The sequence below is a fragment of the Martes martes genome, assembly GCF_963455335.1.
Source record: "Martes martes genome assembly, chromosome: X".
Classification (NCBI taxonomy): Eukaryota; Metazoa; Chordata; class Mammalia; order Carnivora; family Mustelidae; genus Martes; species Martes martes.
In genome coordinates this window covers 14762440-14782108 of record NC_137897.1, presented here as the reverse complement: position 1 = coordinate 14782108, position 19669 = coordinate 14762440, and the positions used below count along the sequence as shown (strand labels likewise).

At 41.6% G+C, this 19669-nt stretch overlaps 1 protein-coding gene across 1 annotated transcript in view; it reads left to right on the top strand.

Moving 5' to 3' along the window:
• The first annotated feature begins 8773 nt into the window (after positions 1-8773).
• Positions 8774-19669, top strand: part of BCLAF3 (BCLAF1 and THRAP3 family member 3) — a 58109-nt gene continuing 47213 nt past the window's right edge. Inside the window, exon 1 of the mRNA XM_080794915.1 lies at positions 8774-8857. The gene's annotated coding sequence lies outside the window, so the exon portion shown is untranslated. The remainder of the gene's footprint in view (positions 8858-19669) is intronic.

Sequence of the window (19669 nt, the reverse complement as noted above, 5' to 3'; positions counted from 1 at the left end):
GCATGGCCTCCGCACAGCAGCCCAAGGGCTGCTGAGTCTCAGGAGACGTAGCTTTGTATGACAGACCATGTGCTTGGACTAGGACCCAGGCTCTGGAATAGACACTTGTAGACAGAAATTTGCAGATGACTTTCGTCTTACAGAAAAGCCAACTCCAAGGGTAATGTCTTTTTGTTCCTGTAGGGCACTGAGTAGCATTGTATCTAATTTTGTGATCTCATCCCAGCATTTGTTTCCCCACTAAACTTGTGTCCTGTGGTGCTGTGTGTACACCTACATCCATGTGACCAACAAGCAGTCCCCATATCCTCCCCCGATCCAGTTTTGTCATCCTGCTCCTTAACGAAGTCAACACAGTTTTGACCCATGCTCTTGTATATTTGCATCACAATTATGCTTGTAACCTTTAGGAAGTTATACTTTGACGATGAGGAAGCCTTAAGTCAGCAAGTTTGGGAAATTTTAAGCAGCTGCTATAATGGCTCTAATGGTTTACATTAAACGCTGATGTCATGGCGCACCACCTGGACGGACCTCTTCTTTAAGACTGAGGTATTTGTCCTTCCAGATGTCTCCTTCTAGATGCTGGAAGTAGTTAGTGAGGCTTGTTGGTGGAGTTCCTCTCTAAGAATTGCCTTTGACTCAGGGAGGCGGCCTCACCAAGGTTAAACCCCCTCACTTGGGTAGCCTGTATCCAATGGATAATTTGGATGTACAAAAGTCCTTGCGTTAAGGTGGGACAATTCAGAAGGGCCGTCTCAGCTTCAGAGCTGCTCCCTGTGGGTTTACCTGAGGCCTTTGTTGAGGCTACATTACAGCCCAAGTTCTTCCTCCTGCTACCTCCACTCCTCTCTGCACTACCCGTGGCCTCCTGCATGCCAACTGGTCTCAGACCCTGTTCCTGGAGAACCAGACCTGAGCCAGTGAGGCATTGTACTAAGGGCTTTCCATGTCTTCTCTCTCTCAACCCTAGGAATGAATTTCTGAGATAAGCACTGTTGTTTTCATGCTCACTTTGCCACAGGGACCGAGACAGGTGAAGTTGCTCATGCAAGGCCCCATACATCAGGAAGTACACAACTGGGCTCCAAATCCAAGGTTTGCTTTTGAGCCTATGCTTGCCCTGGTCTGCTACGCCTCAAAGTTCCTGCTTAGGGAAATCACATAGACAACCCTTCAAGGCTCTTGCCCATCAACCCATCTCCTAGCTATACTTGCAAGTTTCCCAGTTATTATTGTAATTGTGATGGGTAATGAGGTCAGGTCTGCTGTTACATATTTATGTATTATTACAGTTTCAGAACGAGATATTTGTTTGTGTGATTCTTTGATTAATGTCTGTCTCCCTCACTGTTAGCTTCTTGACATCAGGGCTACCTAACTGCCTAATATTCCTACTACCTAACACAGGAATTCAATAAATATTTGTGAGTGAATAAACGTAGTTGTTACTGAGGAAATCTATGAATTAAAATCCATGACCTCTGATCTGCATATCTTTCTGCCAGACTCCTATTCTGTCATGAGATGACACTCTCAAGGATCCTGGTTTTTGTGTTTGCTTTTGGATCCCTTAGTGCCTAGAACAAACACCACCTGTCACAGAGTAGCCCCACAACAAATCTTTGTTAAATGAATGTTGTTGTTGTTGTTGTTGTTGTTGTTTTAATTGGGGATACATATACCAGTTTGGATGGTTTCACTGCACATAGCAGGAAGTGCCTTCAATTTTATGGGTATTTATTAATCACATACAATTTATAATAAACTCCAAAGGCAGCTCAATGACAGGATTCTGGGGCAGCATTTCTCTGAGTGTCTTGGCTTTAAGAAGGTTGCTGTGGCCAGCATCTCATCCCCATGCCATTATGATCAAATGCAGGAAGATGTTAGGGGCAGGCTGTTCCTTGTACAGCTCCCTCCTTCTACCAGGAAGGAAACTCTATCGCAGAAGCTCCCAGTAGGTGTCTACTTCTCCTCGGCCAGTACTAAGTCTTATTCTCAAGATAAAATTAAGATAATCATATTCTTAAGATAATCACTGGCCAAAGGGAAGGGGATGATCATGTATATTAGTTAAAGTAATACTAGCTTCTATAACAATTACCCCCCAGAAGATGCCAAATGTCTCAGATACAACAGAACTTTTTTGTTCCTTATGTGTAGTCCAAAACAGATGGGCCTTATTCTAACTCTCCTCTAAGTGATAAATCAAGGACCAGGCTCCTTCCATCTTGTAGCTCCTTCATCTTCCAAATTTATCATATTTTTCTGCATTAAGGCCACGGAATAGGGAAAGAGTATGGAGAAGACACAATGCTTCCCAACCAACTTGTCTTCTAAGGGCCTCATACCATTTCCCCTCATATTTCATTGGCAAGAACTAGTCACATGGCCCCACATAGATAGATGCGAGGGATGCTGGGAAGTGTTGTCCCTGGCTGGTTTGCCTCTTACCAGAGATATCGCTAACCCCTCGCTTTCCAAAAATTCTTTTACGAAAAGACCTACATTCATAGGTATGATTTCTGATTTCTGAAAGAAATCAGAAAATAATTTTCACTTTCAAGAAAAAAGCTGTTACCACACTAAGGTAGGTCTTTCATAAAAGTGAAGTAGCCTAATGCAAACTTTCAGAAAACAGGGGATACTCTTGGCTGTATGCTGTTTTGGCTTAGGAAAGTTTTCATAGGGAGACTGGATGGAAGGGGAAACCTCTACTATACAAGGGGGAGCACAAGTAATTTGGTGTATAGTTTATTGTTTATGCCATGCCATGATTAACTTAGAGCTGCGTAATGGGAACATAATGTGAGCCACATATGTCATTTTCAGTGTCAACTCGTGGACCTGGGAAGAGAGGGGCAGTAAAATATTTTGATTGTATTATCATTAAATCTACCACAGGATCCATTATGTTCTCTTTCCCTACTAGTCTAAAGGAGAGTAAGCATTGGTATGAAAAAGTAGAAGACACTGTGAGGGGTACCTAATAAATATAGAGTTAAACAAGTCAAATTTATCGGACTCATGAACTTTTTGGGAGCTTAATAACTTTTGGATTGGCGTCTGGGTTGCACCAGGACACAAAACCAGACTGCTTATGGTAGGAAGAGACATGTGAACTGAGTTTATCAAGGATCTAGGGGAAGAGCTTCAGGGAAGGGGCAGTGAAGGTTTAAATAAGGGGAGTAAAAAAATATTTTGCAATAAAATTAAGTTTTAAACTTAACCTCATTGTTCCTTTTTGACTTCATCAATGTAGGTAGTCTATATCAATTTTTTTTTTCAAAATAATTGCTGAGTTGTAACACGTTTTAACACCACAAATATGATATGATTTTCAGAATCAGGGGCAAGCCACTTCACATATTACATTATATAAGAGTTCATCAGAAATAATTTATGGGACCAGTGAGCTGGTAGTAACTACCAAATCTTGCTTAGGAACTTGTCCTCCATCTCAATAGGGAAACAGACATAAAGACAGTGACTAGAATGAGCAAGAAGAAATCTGCAGCATAAGCCTGTTTAAAAACATTTTCTTCCAAACAGTATTAATCATTTGCCTGCGCCCTGTTGTTGACAAAGCCCTTAAAAAAGTAAAGGTAAAGAAAGGACAGCATTCACCAAAAAAAAAAAAAAATGCCTATAGGAAACAGGGCTGGGTAAACATTATATGTCGAATTTCATTTACAGTATTAACCAACCCAAAGTCAGAGAGTTAAGGAAAGAGAAAACTCACCTGGTTTTGGCAGTCCTGGGTTATAAGGATTAACGTAGATGCCGCAGGCATGACCAACACAATACAAACCATCTATACAAAAACTGAGAAAAATCTGGGCCAATAGCATTGTCAAGGGATGAGAAAGCTGTTTGTCCTACTTATTTCTAATTATCTAATTCTCACATCAGCATTTTAAAAAGAAAGCTGTATAGAAGAGCAGCTGGAGATACATGTCAGGGCAGCTGGCAGCTTTCCCTAGGAACAGTGTCCCTTCAAAAAAATGGCAATGACCGTGGGCACTTGGCCCAAGTGTGTATCAACACCTGATTCCTTCTTTTTTTTAAAATTTGACCTTTTTTTCCCTGGTTTAAGAATTAGTAGTCTAAAAACTACCATGGATTTCAACAAGCCTCTATGTCCATCTTCTGGTTTACAGGGAATACAAGCCTTAGAGAAGTGGTTCTCAAACCTGAGAGTGCTTCAGAATCCCCTGGAGGGGCTTTGTTGAATCTGTACTGAGCCACTCCCCCAGAGGTTCTGATTCAGCTTTGAAGCAGAAGCTTTAAGATGTAGGGCATGGTCCCACTCTTGCTCCTTTTCTTCTGATCTGACACCAGTAATGTCTCAGAGAGGGTCTATTCCTTCAGCCTGCATCCTGACAGAAGAACCAGAGCTGACCTCCGATGGACTTGAAATGTAAGCAAGAAATAAACGTTTGTTGTTATAAGCCAATTAGATTTTGAGACTGTTATTGTAGCGTAATTTATTCTTACTAACACAGAATTCTTGTATTAAGCATACCCAGCATTCAATAGCAGATTTGGCTTTGCAAAGAAAAAACAAATGGAAAGGCAGATAATAACCTATTTCTGTTAGGCTTGTTTTGTGTATGTGTGCATGTGTGTTATTCACAGACACAGCAAGAGCTATGTGACCTTGTGCAAACTACTTAGCCTCTCTGTCCACACAAGTGAACAGCAAATAGTGGGAGGGCCTAGCCAATATATCTGAACAAAGATCACCTTGTTCAAAGATGATTCAAAGAATATATCTTTATCTGTATCTCTTTATCTGTATATAGTAAAGTACACAAAAACTAATCACGAAAGGGAGAGAAGAGCATATTCATGAAACTGATTGACTATGGAATCCAAAAGGAAAATGTTACCACCAGTTTAACATCCTTTTGCAAGAAGGTAAGATGAGATGCAAAGTCAATAGGACGATTTGAAAGGTGGGGGTTGGGGGAGGAATGAAGCAAGGACACTAAAATCTCAGTAATAGCATTTAAGTAAAAACAGAAGCAGAAATAATGCTTTGGGAAACCCTATCAATAATACTGAAAGCAAATTTGAGTTGTACCAAATGTCAATGTCAAAAAAGGATAATGTGAAAAAAATGATAAAACAGAGAACGGCCACAGATAATTGCTCTCCCTAAAAGAGACCAGAACAAATGGAGCAGAAACAATTCTTTTTTTATTATTTATTTTTAAAATTATGTTATGTTATTTAGCATACAGTACATTGTTAGTTTTTGATGTAGTGTTCTATGATTCATTATTTGTGTATAACACCCAGTGCTCATTGCAACATGCCCTTAATACCCATCACCAGGCTAACCCATCCCCCCAACCCCCTCCCCTCTGAAACCCTCAGTTTGTTTCCCGGAGTCCATAGTCTCTCATGGATCATCTCCTCCTCTGAGTCCCCTCCTTCAGTTTTCCCTTCCTTCCCCTTAATGTCCTTCATGCTATTCTTTATGTTCCACATATGAATGAAACCATATGATAATTGTCTTTCTCTGCTTGACTTATTTCACTTAACATAACCTCCTCCAGTTCCACCCATGTCGGTGCAAATGGTGGGTATTCATCCTTTCTGATGGCTGAGTAATATTCCATTGTATATATGGACCACATTTTCTTTATCCATCAAAACTAGAGGAGAACATAGGCAATAACCTCTTCAACATTGGCCACAGCAACTTCTTCCAAGACACATCTCCAAAGGCATGGGAAACAAAAATGAAAATGAACTTTTGGGACTTCATCAAGATAAAACGCTTCTGCACAGCAAAGGAAACAGTCAACAAAACAAAGAGGCAACCCAGGGAATGGGAGAAGATATTTGCAAACGACACTACAGACAAAGGGCTGGTATCCAAGATATATAAAGAACTTCTCAAACTCAACACGCAAAAAAAAAAAAACAACAAATAAGTCAAAATGGGCAGAAGACATGAACAGACACTTCTCCAAAGAAGACATACAAATGGCCAACAGACACGTGAAAAAATGTTCATCATCATTAGCCATCAGGGAGATTAAAATAAAAACCACAGTGAGATACCACCTTACACCAGTTAGAATGGCAACAGTTGACAAAGCAAGGAACAACAAATGTTGGAGAGGTTGTGGAGAAAGGGGAGCCTTCTTACACTGTTGGTGGGAATGCAAACTGGTGCAGCCACTTTGGAGAACAGCGTGGAGGTTCCTCAGAAAGTTAAAAATAGAGCTACTCTATGGCCCAGCAATTGCACTACTGGGTCTGTATACCAAAGATACAGATGTAGTGGGAAAAAAAGGCTCATCTGCACCCCAATATTCATAGCAGCAATGTCCACAATAGCCAAACTGTGGAAAGAGCCAAGATGCCCTTCAATAGATGACTGGATAAAGCAAGAAGGTAGAATAGAATAAAACCTTCCTGGACTGAGTCTTTTTTTTTTTTTTCTGGACTGAGTCATTAATATGCATTTAAAAAGGTCTCACACCTCTTAACCAGACAGATGGGACAATACGTTCAATGAAGTAGAAGCAAAGGCAGTATTTGTCTTAAACGGCAAACACTTCAGTATGGCCAGAACACTGAGTACAAAGAGGTAGAGGGCTAGAGAGATGAAGTAGGAATCAGATAATCCCCCCCACCCGCCCCTGCCAGTCCAGAACAGCCTCTGGGAGCAGTGTGGGGCCCGTGGCTCTGATCAGTCTTCCGCAGGGGGCTTGCTGACCTGCAAGTACAAGGACAAGGACGGGAAACAACCCGTGGGCTGCTTCTTCGGGAATAACTGGGCTGAGAGCTACAGGAATCACCTCTGGAAGGAGCACCACTTCGAGGCCATTGCCCTGGTGAAGGCCCTGCAGGCTGTGAACGGCGGCAGCGCCCCCAGCATGACCTCGGCCACGTTCCAGTGGATATACCACCACTCCCAGCTGCGGGGTGCCCATGGGGAAGCAGTCAGCCTCGGTATGTCCAGCGTGGAGCAGCTGGCACGGAATATGGCCTGACTGAAGAAGGGCCCCTGGAGCTGGCCGCGGTGCAGGCCTTTGAGCCTGGCACCTGGCTGCCCACGAATGTCCCAGCTACTACCGCGAGGGCGAGTCCTGGCTCCAGCTGCCGCCTCTTCTAGTCTCTCATCCTTACCAGTCTGTCTTAAGTTGATTTAACATGTTTTTTTTTCTGATTGTCGAAAGAAAGAAAAGAAAGAAAGAAAGGCCTTACGTACTATGCTGAGAACTTTTCTCTGTGAAGCAGGAAGCAATATCATGTATGAAGAGAGGAAAATGATCATTGCTATGGGACTTAAAGAGAGTAGTAAGGGTTAATAACAGCAATTACTAGAAATGAGAGAGGTCACATAAAAGAGACACCAAGGTTCTAGCGGGTATCCAAAAATTTGTAGTGACATCATTCTGTGTTGTGTGACTTTTTCTTCCCAAGCGGTACTTGAAAACACAGATGTAGGAATGGAAAATGCAGGTAACTGGAGTGTTTAAAGGTGGTGGGTTGATGTTACCATGTGTCAAAGGGCCATTCCAGGGGCTCTGCTTACAAGAGTTGTTGAAGTCAAAGGCCATGTACTTAAGTCAGGTAGAAGGTTCAGGGGATGTGAGAGTTCTCTGGTCTTTGAAGATCAAGTGAATTGAGAATAAGAGAGAGACAGGACTTCAAGGTTGAGGATTATGAGTACAAATAAACAGGATTTGGAAACTTAAGGTTTTAGAGATGGAGCAGTATAAAGTGATGAATGTCTAGATTTGCTAGAATAAGTGCCTGGGAATGGGTGGATAAAGTAGAGTAGAGGTAAAGCCATCTGGATTGAGGAAGTTAAGGAAAAAATGGCTCAATCATTGGTGTTGGACTCATTGGGATGATGGCTGTAATTCAACTCAGATGGAGAGGAAAATTCTAATGCAACCAGCTGGCAATAAGGGAGGGTAAAGGTGATACTACTAGGTGTGGTGGGCTCTGAAAGAGAATTCTTGCAAGGAGGAAAAACTATATCAAAATGTCAAGTGAGAAAGCTCCAAGAGTGAGGACATACTACCTGTGTGGCTGGTGGTTGGAGTGCGAGGAGGAGAGAAATCAAGAAAGCAGACAAAACTGAGTCAGTATTTTGAATTGTATGGTGGGGAGATGTTGGTACTGTTAGCCTTTTTGGGAGGTGCAGAGCGGAGGTTTCGTTTTCTGAGTAGAAACTTAATTTGAGGCCATAGGAACGGCAGGTGCAGGTTCAGGTGGGCTGGCTCTGGAGGGACCTCGGCCAAGCCAGGAGCTGGAAAGCCGAGGCTCATCTGCTTGGCCACCTTTGCCTCCTGTGTACAACGCTGGATGACCCATGGGACTAAGCTCCTGCCCCTGGCTGAAGGATGAGCTCCAGCATCCAGGATCCCAGGATCCCGGGATTCCGGAATCCCAGGATCGCAGGACCTGGAACGCCTCGTGCATAGCTCCTTCCCCGGCGGACTGGCAGCGGACAGCGCATGCGCCCTGGACAGAGCGGCACAGGTGGGAACGGCCGGCAGAGGGCGCAGGCGCTCTGGCTGGAGCTGTCCAGGCGGGGCACCCTCGCTGCGAAGGAGTAGAGAGCACGGGTCGGTGGGAGAGCCGGCCAGCGCGAGGCCGCGGACGCAGGCGGGGCCAGAGCGGGGGCGGGACGAGGCGGTTCCGGAAGGAAGTGGTTCCGGGTCCCGTGGCCCGGCGGTGGTAGCTGTGGTACCTCTGCTGTGGGAGGCGGCGGCCCTGCGAGGGGCGAGGCCCGAGGGGCTGGCGGCCGGGCTGGCGGCGGCGGCGGCCGGGCTGGCGGCGGCGGCCGGGCTGGCGGCGGCGGCGGGGACTTCCCGGCCGGGTGAGCGGCCCCGGGGGGGCGGGCGGGGCGAGGAGGCCCCGGCCCGCAGGGAGGGCGTGTCCGTCGTCCGGGAGGGGCGGTCTCCAGGAGGCGGGTGGGGCGGTGGGGAGGATGCGCAGGCTAGTCTGGGACTCTCGGGGGACCGCCCCCTCCCACTGCCTACGGCCACTGGCGCAGCGACCCGGGCACCTGCTGCCGTGGCTCTGATCCTTCCCCGTCGTCCGGCAGGCTGCGGCCCCGGCGGTTCGGAGCGACTTTCATGGGGACAGGGGGGTGGTGTTCAGGGGCCGTGCCCTTGTCCCTGAGGCGAACCCGGACGCGTAGCCTGCGGGACCCGAGCCGAGGAGACCCTGCTTTGTCCTCCGGAGGCTCTCCTGCCGCTCAGCGGCATCATCTTCTGGTAATGTCCAGAATGAGTCGCGAAGGATGCTCTTTATCCTGCGTTGCAAAGTAAAACTTGTGTTTTTAGAAACGTATCTTGAAAATTGGCGCATCTCCTTGCGCTTTTCTAAGGTGTATTAGGAAACTGGGCCGGTCACTGTCAGGATTGTCCTGTCGGTAAGTCAGGAGGAAAAGAAATGGGAGAGAAACTTATTCTCCCAAATATTTTCCTGCCAAGGGGCTTTTTCAGCTGCCTCCTATGTGATTGCTTTTCTTTTCTGGAGCAAAGTAAAAACTACAGAAATCAGGAAGGTCTGTCTGACTTCTGGCCCAGCAACCCTTTTAGCATTTTTCTGAATGAGAACTGGGATGAATGAGACTGGAATTTAGAAAGGAAAGATTTTGGTGGGGATTCATAATGAGAGCTTTAATTTTCAATAGTATTTTAATTGTTGTGATATGGTAATGTTTATTAAATGTTATTTTTTTTTTAAAGATTTTATTTATTTATTTGACAGATAGAGAGATCACAAGTAGGCAGAGAGGCAGGCAGAGAGAGAGGGAGGAGGAAGCAGGCTCCCCGCTGAGCAGAGAGCCCGATGCGGGGCTCGATCCCAGGACTCTGAGATCATGACCTGAGCCGAAGGCAGCGGCTTAATCCACTGAGCCACCCAGGCGCCCCTAAATGTTATTTTTTTAACGGTACTTTTAAAATGGCTACTTTAACGTTCTTTTGAAAGACCCTCCTGTTGTTTCACAGCCCCCCTTTAAAGATCTTAGAAATATTTATATATAGAAACATTTTGTAACACATTTATTTACAAAATTTCTAAAATATGCAAAACCATGATGAAGAAGATACACTGTTTCACCAATCCGAGTAACCATTATGAATATGGTTACTGGGTATACATCTCCATTCTCTTTCTGTGCAGAGATGAATGTATGGATTTTTCTAAAGTGGCTTCTGTTTTGTAACCATTTTTTTTTTCTGACTTCATAGCATGCCATTACATGGCTCTAATAATTTATTTAGTTGGTTATTCCGTTTTTCACTAAATACACTGTTGAAAAAGTGTAAAATCTGTACACCCATCATTACTTCTCAGTGTACATTCCTAGATGATCGAATTGTTGGGTTTGTTTTTTTAAAATGTAAATTGCTCAGTTTCCCTCTGGAAAGGATGTGCTATTTTGCACTCCCACCAGCAATCTGTGAGTGTCTTTTTCTACACCCTAGCAAAAGGCAACATTTAAAAGATTTCTACAGGATCACTTTTGGACCATTTCTGTTCTTCTCTCCACCCAAGTACCATTATCATTCTCTAGCTATCACTTGTTTTAAAATTTGTTGATAGCAATTCAGTTTCCATCTTTTATTACGCTTTTACCAGTTTAGTAAAGACATGGTATCCATTTGAGGAGGCATCATAGTGTGAACAAGATATTTGAACTCAGGACTTCCTTGAATTCTGGTATCTCTGATTCTTTGAACAAATCATGTAGCTTTTCTAAGGGACAATTTCCTCAACTCCAAAGTAGATATTACAGTACATTGGCTTTATCTTTTTTAGAGGGTGGTTATTTAAGGGTCAGATGGGACATTTATGGAAAGTACATTTAAGCATACTTTGTCTTGTTGCCAATTATTGCCATATTGTAAAAATTTCAGAGTGCAAGAGCATCTTGATTTTTTAAAGTAAATTTGTGAATTAAAAAAAGCCATTCTGTGATACCCTTTGCCCCATGCTCTTTCACTTCTTAAATTTGAAGTTTTAAAAAATTCTGTCCTAGATTATATTCAGAATGCTATCAGGGTTATGAAATTAGGTGAATGAATGAATCTGCACAAATACTGGAGGAACCAATATTGAAAGGCACTACATGTGAAGCCAAGGAGGACAAATATAAAGCTAAATAAAACACAATCCTTGAGATCATGATAAATAAAACATAGTCTTTATGCCCTACAGCTACAGAATGTTCGGGCAGCTAGAGGGCAGAAAAGCTGCTTTCCAAATTTAGATGGCAATTTTAGATGTGATTCAGGATGTCAACTATTCTCAAGTGTCCTAAAGTCCAATTCTGCTGACGAAGCATCTGCACAAATGACCAGGCAGTCTCTTCAGGGTCATCTTTCCAAAGGTAGGAATTTTGAGTTGGGGAAGTGTTAGTATTTGAGTCTGAGAATCTGGATTCTGGTTTCAGGTCCTTCACCTGGGGCAGTGTGGTTAGCTTTTTTTGAGGCTTGTTTTTTTTTTTTTTTCCCCACCTATGAAATGGAAGCCAATTCCAGCTTTCTCAGAGTTTGTTGTGAGGATTAAATGAGATATTATTTGCAAGACACTTAGTGGACCAGGAAGCACTAGCACTCCCGTAGTTCTTCTTAACCACTGAAAACTTAGCATCTTGAGGAAAGAAACTAGGTCTCTTGCAGCTTTGTGTGCCTCCCCACTACTAGCCATTGGCCTTTAGTAATGTTTGCTGTATTAACAAATAAAATATGACTGCTGAGAAAAATTTAGTATGGACCATTGACAAAGGTAATATGTAAATGTGGGATAGTGAGAGAAATTGACTACATTACTTGGAGTTTTATTAAGGAATCAAAGGAAACACTGAACTGATTGGACCCAGGTTCATCTCTACTATGACTGTCCTTCTATGTTATATCCCCAGTGCCAGACACATAGTCTCTCCCTACCAGCAAAAAACCTACTCCCTAGACCCCTGTCACCCAGCCACAGCCCACTCTCTTCCTCCTTTTCCATTCGGCCTGTTAGAAGAATTTGGGTTTTTTGTTTTAAGATTTTATTTTTAAATAGTCTCTGCACCCAGTATGGCACTTGGCAACCCTGAAATCAAGAGTTGCGTGGTGCACCGACTGAGCCAGTCAGGTGCCCCTAGAAGGAGTCATTAATAATTAGCTTTCTTAAGTCTCCTTACCCTCCACTTAGTCCTGAAGCCACGTGTTCACATTTTTTGTTCCTTTTATTGGACCTCTGTGCAGCTTTTGTCATGAAAGTCCCCTTTCTTGAAATATTCTTTAGCTTATGAGATTCTGTGTTCTAGGGTTCCCTCCTTCCTCAGAGGATGACGTTCTTTCTCTGTCTCCTTGGCTGGTTCGTCTTCTCTGAAAGGTTGATGTTCCTGTAGGCTTGATCCTTCCCGTGATACACCAGGTCTGGAATGATTTATAGAGCAGTGAGGCCGTCTGGTGTTGGAAGGTTTGGTAGAATTCTCCTGTGAAACCATATGGGCCTGATGGTTTTTCAGGGATATTTCCTAAATAACTTTATTTCTTCTATGAAAATTGGTCTATTTAAGCTTTCTTTTTTTTTTCTTTTTTGTTAGCTGTGAAAACGAGGGTTTATTCATTTAATTATTTTTTGGTTTTGGGAATAGAATTTAGTGATTCATGGCTTACATACAACACCCAGCGTTCATCCCAACAAGTGCCCTCCTTACTCACCATCATTCATTTAGCCCATTCTCCATGAACTTCCTTCCATCAACCTTCAGTTGGTTCTCTATCCTTAAGAGTCTCTTATGGTTTCCTTGTCTCTCTCTCTCTCTCTCTCTCCTTTTTTTCTCCTTCCTATATATTCATCTGTTTTGTTTCCTAAGTTCCACATATGAGTGAAATCATATGGTATTTGTCTTTCTCTGATTGGCTTATTTTGCTTAGCTGTTTAAGCTTTCTAACTCTAGGGGGTCAAATTTGGTAGTTTTTATTTTTCTAGCAAATTATCTCTATCATCTGGCTTTTCAAATTTATTAAGTGGAGAGCTACACAGTAATCTCTCATGATTTAAAAAACTTTCTTCTATTTCAGTGGTTGCTTTCTCCCTCATTCTTATTTTTCTATATTTGTGTTTTCCCCTTTTTCTTAATCACATTATATAGGGGTTTATCTATTTTAGTTTTTTAAAAAAACTACAGAATTTTATATTATTACTCAGATCTAGTTTTCTATTCTCTGTCTCATTCTCTTCCTCTGTTTTTATCTTTATTATTTCCTTCCTTGTGCTTTCTTTTGGTTTACCTTGTTATTTTTTTAGGTTTTTTAACCTTAGAAATGAATTTATTTGTATTACTTCATTTTTATTGATAAATTTGTTTAGAGCAACAAATTTTCCTTTGATCACTGCTTTAAATGTATCCCATAGAATGTGATATGTAGTGTTCTCATTGTCATTATTTCTTTAAAAATCTATAATTTCACTTATAAGATACTCAGTTGTTTAATAGGAGGTTTTTAAATTTCTAGGTGAAAGAGCTTTTCTGATATTTTTATTAGTAAATTCTAGTTTCATTACATTATGATCAGAGGATATTTGTAATACTTCTGTTTCATGGCAGTCGCTGATGTTTTCTTTGTGATGTAATATATGAGTACTTTGGTGAATGTGGCATGGGCATGAGATAAGAATGTATATTCTCTAGTATCAGAGTGTAGAGTTTGGTAAATATCCTTAAGATTTACTCTATTAATTATGCTGTTTAGATCTTCTGTCTCCTTATTTTTGGACCACTGAATTGTCTCATAAACCACTCAGAGTGCATAAAGTCTCCTGTTATTAGTGTGTTTCTCTGTCTCCTTGCATCTCAAGTAGTTTTTGTTTCATAAAGGTGGTTGTTGTGTTATATTCATGTGAATATGTGTATTTTTATGTGTTCTAAGTCATGGATTGTGGCTTTCAGCATTAAAAAGTCTCTCTCTCTCTCTCTCTCTCTCTCTTTTTTTTTGGTCATGATGAATGCTTTAGGACTTGAATTCTTTGCCTGATTCCAGAAATGCGACTCTGCTCTCTTTTTGTTACCAGTTGTTTTAGATGTGTCTTGTATAGCATCTTGAGTTTTGTTCTGCATGCCAAATGGAAACTTTTTATTTTATTCGGCCAGTTAAACGCATTCCCATTTACTGTTAGGACTGATATATTTGGCATCAACTCTATCAAAATATTTTGTTATATTTATTCTTTCTTTGGCTATGAGGTGTGTTTTTTGCGCTTTTATTTAAAAAATTGGGGGGGTGGTATTTAGGAAGGCTTGTATTTTTGTTCTTATGGTTGACCTTTGTTCTTAAACCTTTATGAATGCCCTTGCCCCCTTGGTTGTTTATTTAAACTTTTGTGTGTGTGAAAAAAAATACATTGTATTCATGAAATCATAGTAAGATAATGATAGGCAACAGTAAGATTCCTTATCTACTTCCAGATTCTCTTTATTGAAAAACTGACAGTAACACCAACCCCTGTAGCCAAGAGCATTAATCCACCTTCTCGTCTTCTCAGGTGTGGCTTCCTCTGATTTGCTGGTCACCGTCTCCTTCTGCGGGCTCTGACTCTGTCCAGTTCTGTGCTGAGATTGTGGCTTCTTTGTTGCGAAGGCTTTCCTGGGGAATTCTTTGCATTTGTAAATGCTAGGTTCCTATTTAGTATGAAATTTTTGTTAGTTGATTTTTTTCTTTTTTTTGGTAACATCTTTACTGAGATGTAATTTACATACCACATGATTCATCCATTGAAAAGTGCACAATTCATTGTTTTTTGGTAAATGCAGAGTTGTGCAGCCATCAGCAGAGTCCAGTTGGTTTTTTTTTTTTTTTTAATTTTGAAACCACATGGATAATATGAAGTATCACTTCAGAGTCCAGTTTTAAAACATATTCATTGGGGCGCCTGGGTGGCTCAGTGGGTTGAGCCTCTGCCTTCGGATCAGGTCATGATCTCAGGGTCCTGGGATTGAGCCCCGCATCCGCATTGGGCTCTCTGCTCGACAGGGAGCCTGCTTCCCCCTCCCCTCTGCCTGCCTCTCTGCCTACTTGTGATCTCTCTCTCTGTCAAATAAATAAATAAAATCTTAAAAAAAAAACATATTCATCATCCCCCAAAGAAACCCTGTGTCTGTTCTCCCCAGTACCCCACCACCCCACCCAGGCAACCACCAGTCTACCGTCTGTTTCGGTGGATTTGCCTACTCTGAATCTTTCATATAAATGGAATCATACAATATGTGGTCTTTTGTAACTTGCCTCCTTCCCTTAGCATAGCAATTTCAAGACTCATTCCTGTTTGACCATGTGTTAGTATTTCGTTCCTCTTTATGGCCAAATAATGTTCATTTGTATAGCACATTTTGTTTATTTATTTATTATTATTATATTGTTGTTTATTTTGTTTATTCACTTACCTCTAAATGGGCAGTGGAATTGTTTCTACTTTATAACTATTATGACTAATGGTGCTATGAATATTTGTGTACGAGTTTTTGTGTGGACATGTACTTTTATTTCTCTTGGTTATGTATGTAGGAGTAGAATTGTTGAGTCATATGGTAACTCTGTTTAGTTTTTTTTTTTTAAAGATTTATTTATTTAGTTTTGAGAGAGAGAGAAAGCATGAGTGGGAGGGGCAGAGGAAGAGGGAGAGAGAATCCCAAGCAGACTCTGCACTGAGTGTGGAGCCTTCCATGGGGCTTGATCTCATGACCCTGAGCTTGCGACCTGAGCCCAGCCAAGAGTTAGACACCCACCTGACTGCATCCCTCAGGTGTGCCCCTGTGTAATTTTTTTAAAGATTTTTTTTTAGATTTTATTTGTTTATTTGAGAGAGAGAGGGAGGGAGGGAGCTAGAGAGCACGAGTTGGGGGAGGAGCAGAGGGAAAGGGACAAGCTGACTCAGTGCCGAGCATGGAGCCCAACGCAGGGATCTGTCCCACGACCCTGAGATCACAACCTGAGCTGAAACCAAGAGTTGGATGCTCAACCGACTGGGCCACCCAGGTGCCCCTCTGTGTTTAATTTTTTAAGGAACTGCCAGACTGTTTTCCCAAGCTGTTGCATCATTTACATTCCTCCCAGCAATGTATGAGGTTTCCCGTATCTCTCCATTCTTTCAGCACTTGTTATAGATACCTAGTTGGTGTGAAGTGGTATCTCATGATTTTGATTTGTATCTCCCTAATGATTAATGATGTTGAACATCTTTTTATGTGCTTATTGGGCATCTGTATGCCTTCTCTGGAGAAACGGTGATTCAGTTCCTTTTCCCATTTCTTAATTGGGTTCTTTTATTATTGAATTATAAGAGGTTTTTTTGGTATGTTCTAGATACAATCCTTTATCAGATATGATTTACAAAAACTTTTCTCCCATTCTGTGGGTTTCCTTTTTGCTTCCCCCCCTTTTTCTTTTTTGATAGTATCCTTTACAGTGTAAGTGTTTTAAATTTTGAAGATGCCTGATTTACCCATTTTTTTCTCCTGTTGCCTGTGTTTTTAATGTAATATCTGATCCAGGGTCACAAAGATTATTTACCTTCATGTTTTCCTCTTAGAGTATTAACGCTCACATTTAGGTCTTTGATGCATTTTCAGTTAATTTTTGTATATGGTGTGAAGTAGGGTTGAACTTTATTGTTATGCTTGTGGATACGCAGTTGTCCCAGCACTCTTTGTTGATTTCTCTCCCATCTAAGTACTAACCAGGCCCGACCCTGCTTAGCTTCCGAGATCAGACAAGATCAGGTGCATTCAGGGTGGTATGGCCGTAGACTCTTTGTTGATTTCTCTAACCTCTTAATATCTGATTTATCAGTTTCCCCCCCTCAATATGCTTTAAACCCATCTATTGCCTATATAACATGGAACTTGTACCATTATTTTCTTTTCCTGTCTCTTCTTCTCCCACTTTTTAGTTGTAGTTTTTCTACTTTGTCACAGTGTGCCACAATTTTACATCAGTCTTTTACCTTCAACCTCCTCTTTCTTTTAATGTCTTATATGTACATTTACTTACTTTTTAATGCTCATCATTGGTCCTTTACTGACATTTTTTCCCTCATAATTTGATTGGATGAAACTCATCCTCTGTCTAGTAGATTTCTCAGAAAGGACTAGTTAAGTACAGAAATTCCCTATGTTCTTGTATGCTGAAAACTTTTTTCTTTACCTTTGATATTTGAAGGACAGCTTGACTGATTAAAAAAAAATCCTTGGTTCACACTTACTTTCACTGATTTTATTTTATTTTTTAATGCTAAATGGCGACCCATTGTTACCTTGCTTTGTATATTAGTTTTGAAATATCTGATGCTAGTGTACTTCTTTTGGATTTATAAGTTATTTATTCTTTTTACCTTGAGGTCTTGAGGACTTTATCATTTTAAAAAGATTTTGTTTATTTATTTGAGAGAGAGTGTGAGAGCACAAGTGGAGGGAGGGGCAGAGGGAAAGAGAATCTCAAGCAGACTCTGTGCCCAGCACAGAGCCCTATGCAGGGCTTGATCCCATGATCCTGAGATCATAACGGGGGCTGAAACCAAGAGTCAGATGCTTAAGCGACTGAGCCGCCCAGGCAACGTGAGGTTTTTTGTCTTTGAAATCAAATAGTTTTTACTAGGCTATGTTTCAGAGTTGATTGTTTTAGGTTAATTTTCCCAAGTATCTGGTGTGTCCTTCATTGTATAGATTCAGGTATTTTTCCATTTCTGAAAAGTTTTCTTTTTCTTTCATCCTTCCTTCCTTTTCTTTCTTTCGTCCTTCCTTCCTTCCTTTTGAGGGAGAGAGAGAGAAAGAAAGAGCACGAGCAATGGGGGGGGGGGTTAAAGGGAGGGAGAGAGAATCTTAAGCAAACTCCAGGCCCAGCATGGGGCTCAATCTCACAACCCTGAGATTATGATCTGAGCCAGTATCAGGAGTCGGATGCTTAAGAGACTGAACCACCTAGTTGCCCCTGGAAAGTTTTCCTGAACTTTAGTTTAAATATTTGTTTATTTCCTTTGTTTTGTTATTCTTCTCAGAGCCTACAGTAATACAAATTTTATTTCTTCTTTACCTGTCTTCTGGTTCTACTACTTTCACTCTGACTCAATCTCTGTCTCACTCACTCACTCACTCACACACTCACTCATCATTTTCTTTTTTTTTTTTTTTTTGGTTGTTTTCCTGCTTTTCTTCAGTGTCCCTTAGTACATTTTCATTTGAGTTTATTCTCCCTTGGACACCTTGTAATTTATCTTCACTTCTGAGATAATTTAGTCTTTTTTCCTCCCATTTTTTTCTCTAAGTTCAGTTAACTTTTCTTCTGTCATTTCACTCTGCTTTTTTTTTAAAATTTATTTCTGTTCTTAGTTTTTAAGTTTCTGATTCATGGTGAGGTTTTTAAAATATATATCCTTAAATGCTTTTGGAGATATTTAATTCTGCTTGGAGTATAGACTTAGAGTTTTCTTCTGCTTCCTGTTTTTTGGGGGGAGGAATTTTCCTCAGTTGAGGAATTCTCTTTTTTAACTTTCTTGTAAACACATGGAAATCATTAGACTTTAAAAATTATGCAAGTCTCATGAGTGTGAAATGATATCTTACTGCTTTAATTTTATCTTCCTGGTTAGGTATGGTTGAGTATCTTTTCAGTTTATTGGACACTTATGTTTCCTTTTTATTGTAAACTCAGAGGATAGAGCTGCCATTTATTGCAGTGGGACAGAGACCATAGGAGGAGCAGATTTCAGAGGAAGGTCAGGAGTTTGCTCTTGGAATGTTTACAGAATCCAGCACGCTGTTGGATATGTAAGACTGCAGTACGGAGGATAGGTGAGGGCTGGAGATACAAATTTGGGTGTTGTTAGTTTATAAAGAGTATTTAAAGCCATGAGACTAAATGAGAGTGTAGACTGCGGGAAAAGTGTAGACAGTGAGAGGTCCAAAGACTGAAGTCACTGTTTAGAGGACAGCTGGCTTCACTATTTAGGGGTCAGAGTGGTGAAGGGGGAGATGAAGAGAAACCAGCAAAGGAGACAGAAGGAATTGTTAGAGGTAGGAGGAAAACCAGGGAAGTGTAGTATTCTGCAATTCAAGTGAAGAAAATGTTTTTGGAAGGAAGGTATGATTGACTGGCAAGTGCCACTGGTAGGTCCAGGATAAGGAGGAGAAATAACCATCGGATTTCGTGGCATGGATTTGATTAGTGATCTGGACCAGAGCAGTGTGGTGCAGTGGTGGCTTAGAAGGCTGGATTGGTGAGGGGTCAAGCAAGAATCAGAGAGAATGATTATGGTGTACAGGCAGCCCTTTGAGGAATATATGTTGGTTATAAATGAAGAGAGAAGGTTCTAGATAGACCCAGGAGGGTGTGGTTCTGGACAGTCGCGAGCTTCACGAGAGGAGGTCTGTGTGGTGATGGGAAGGGTCTACTGACCGGGGGGAAATGTTGTGGGAGGAAGAAGAGAATTGCTGGAGCTGGCTCTGTCACTTGAGTCAGGCGATGTGTCCCATGCTGTCCTGGTAGAACTGGCCTCTTCTGGCACCAGCACCTTCTTCAGCCTCTTCCTGGGAGTATAAATCCTTGCTGTCTAGTCATCTTGCTGCATTTAAGGGCAGAGGGGTTAATTTACTGCCCCTGGGCCTGTACAGTTCACCTGGAAGTAG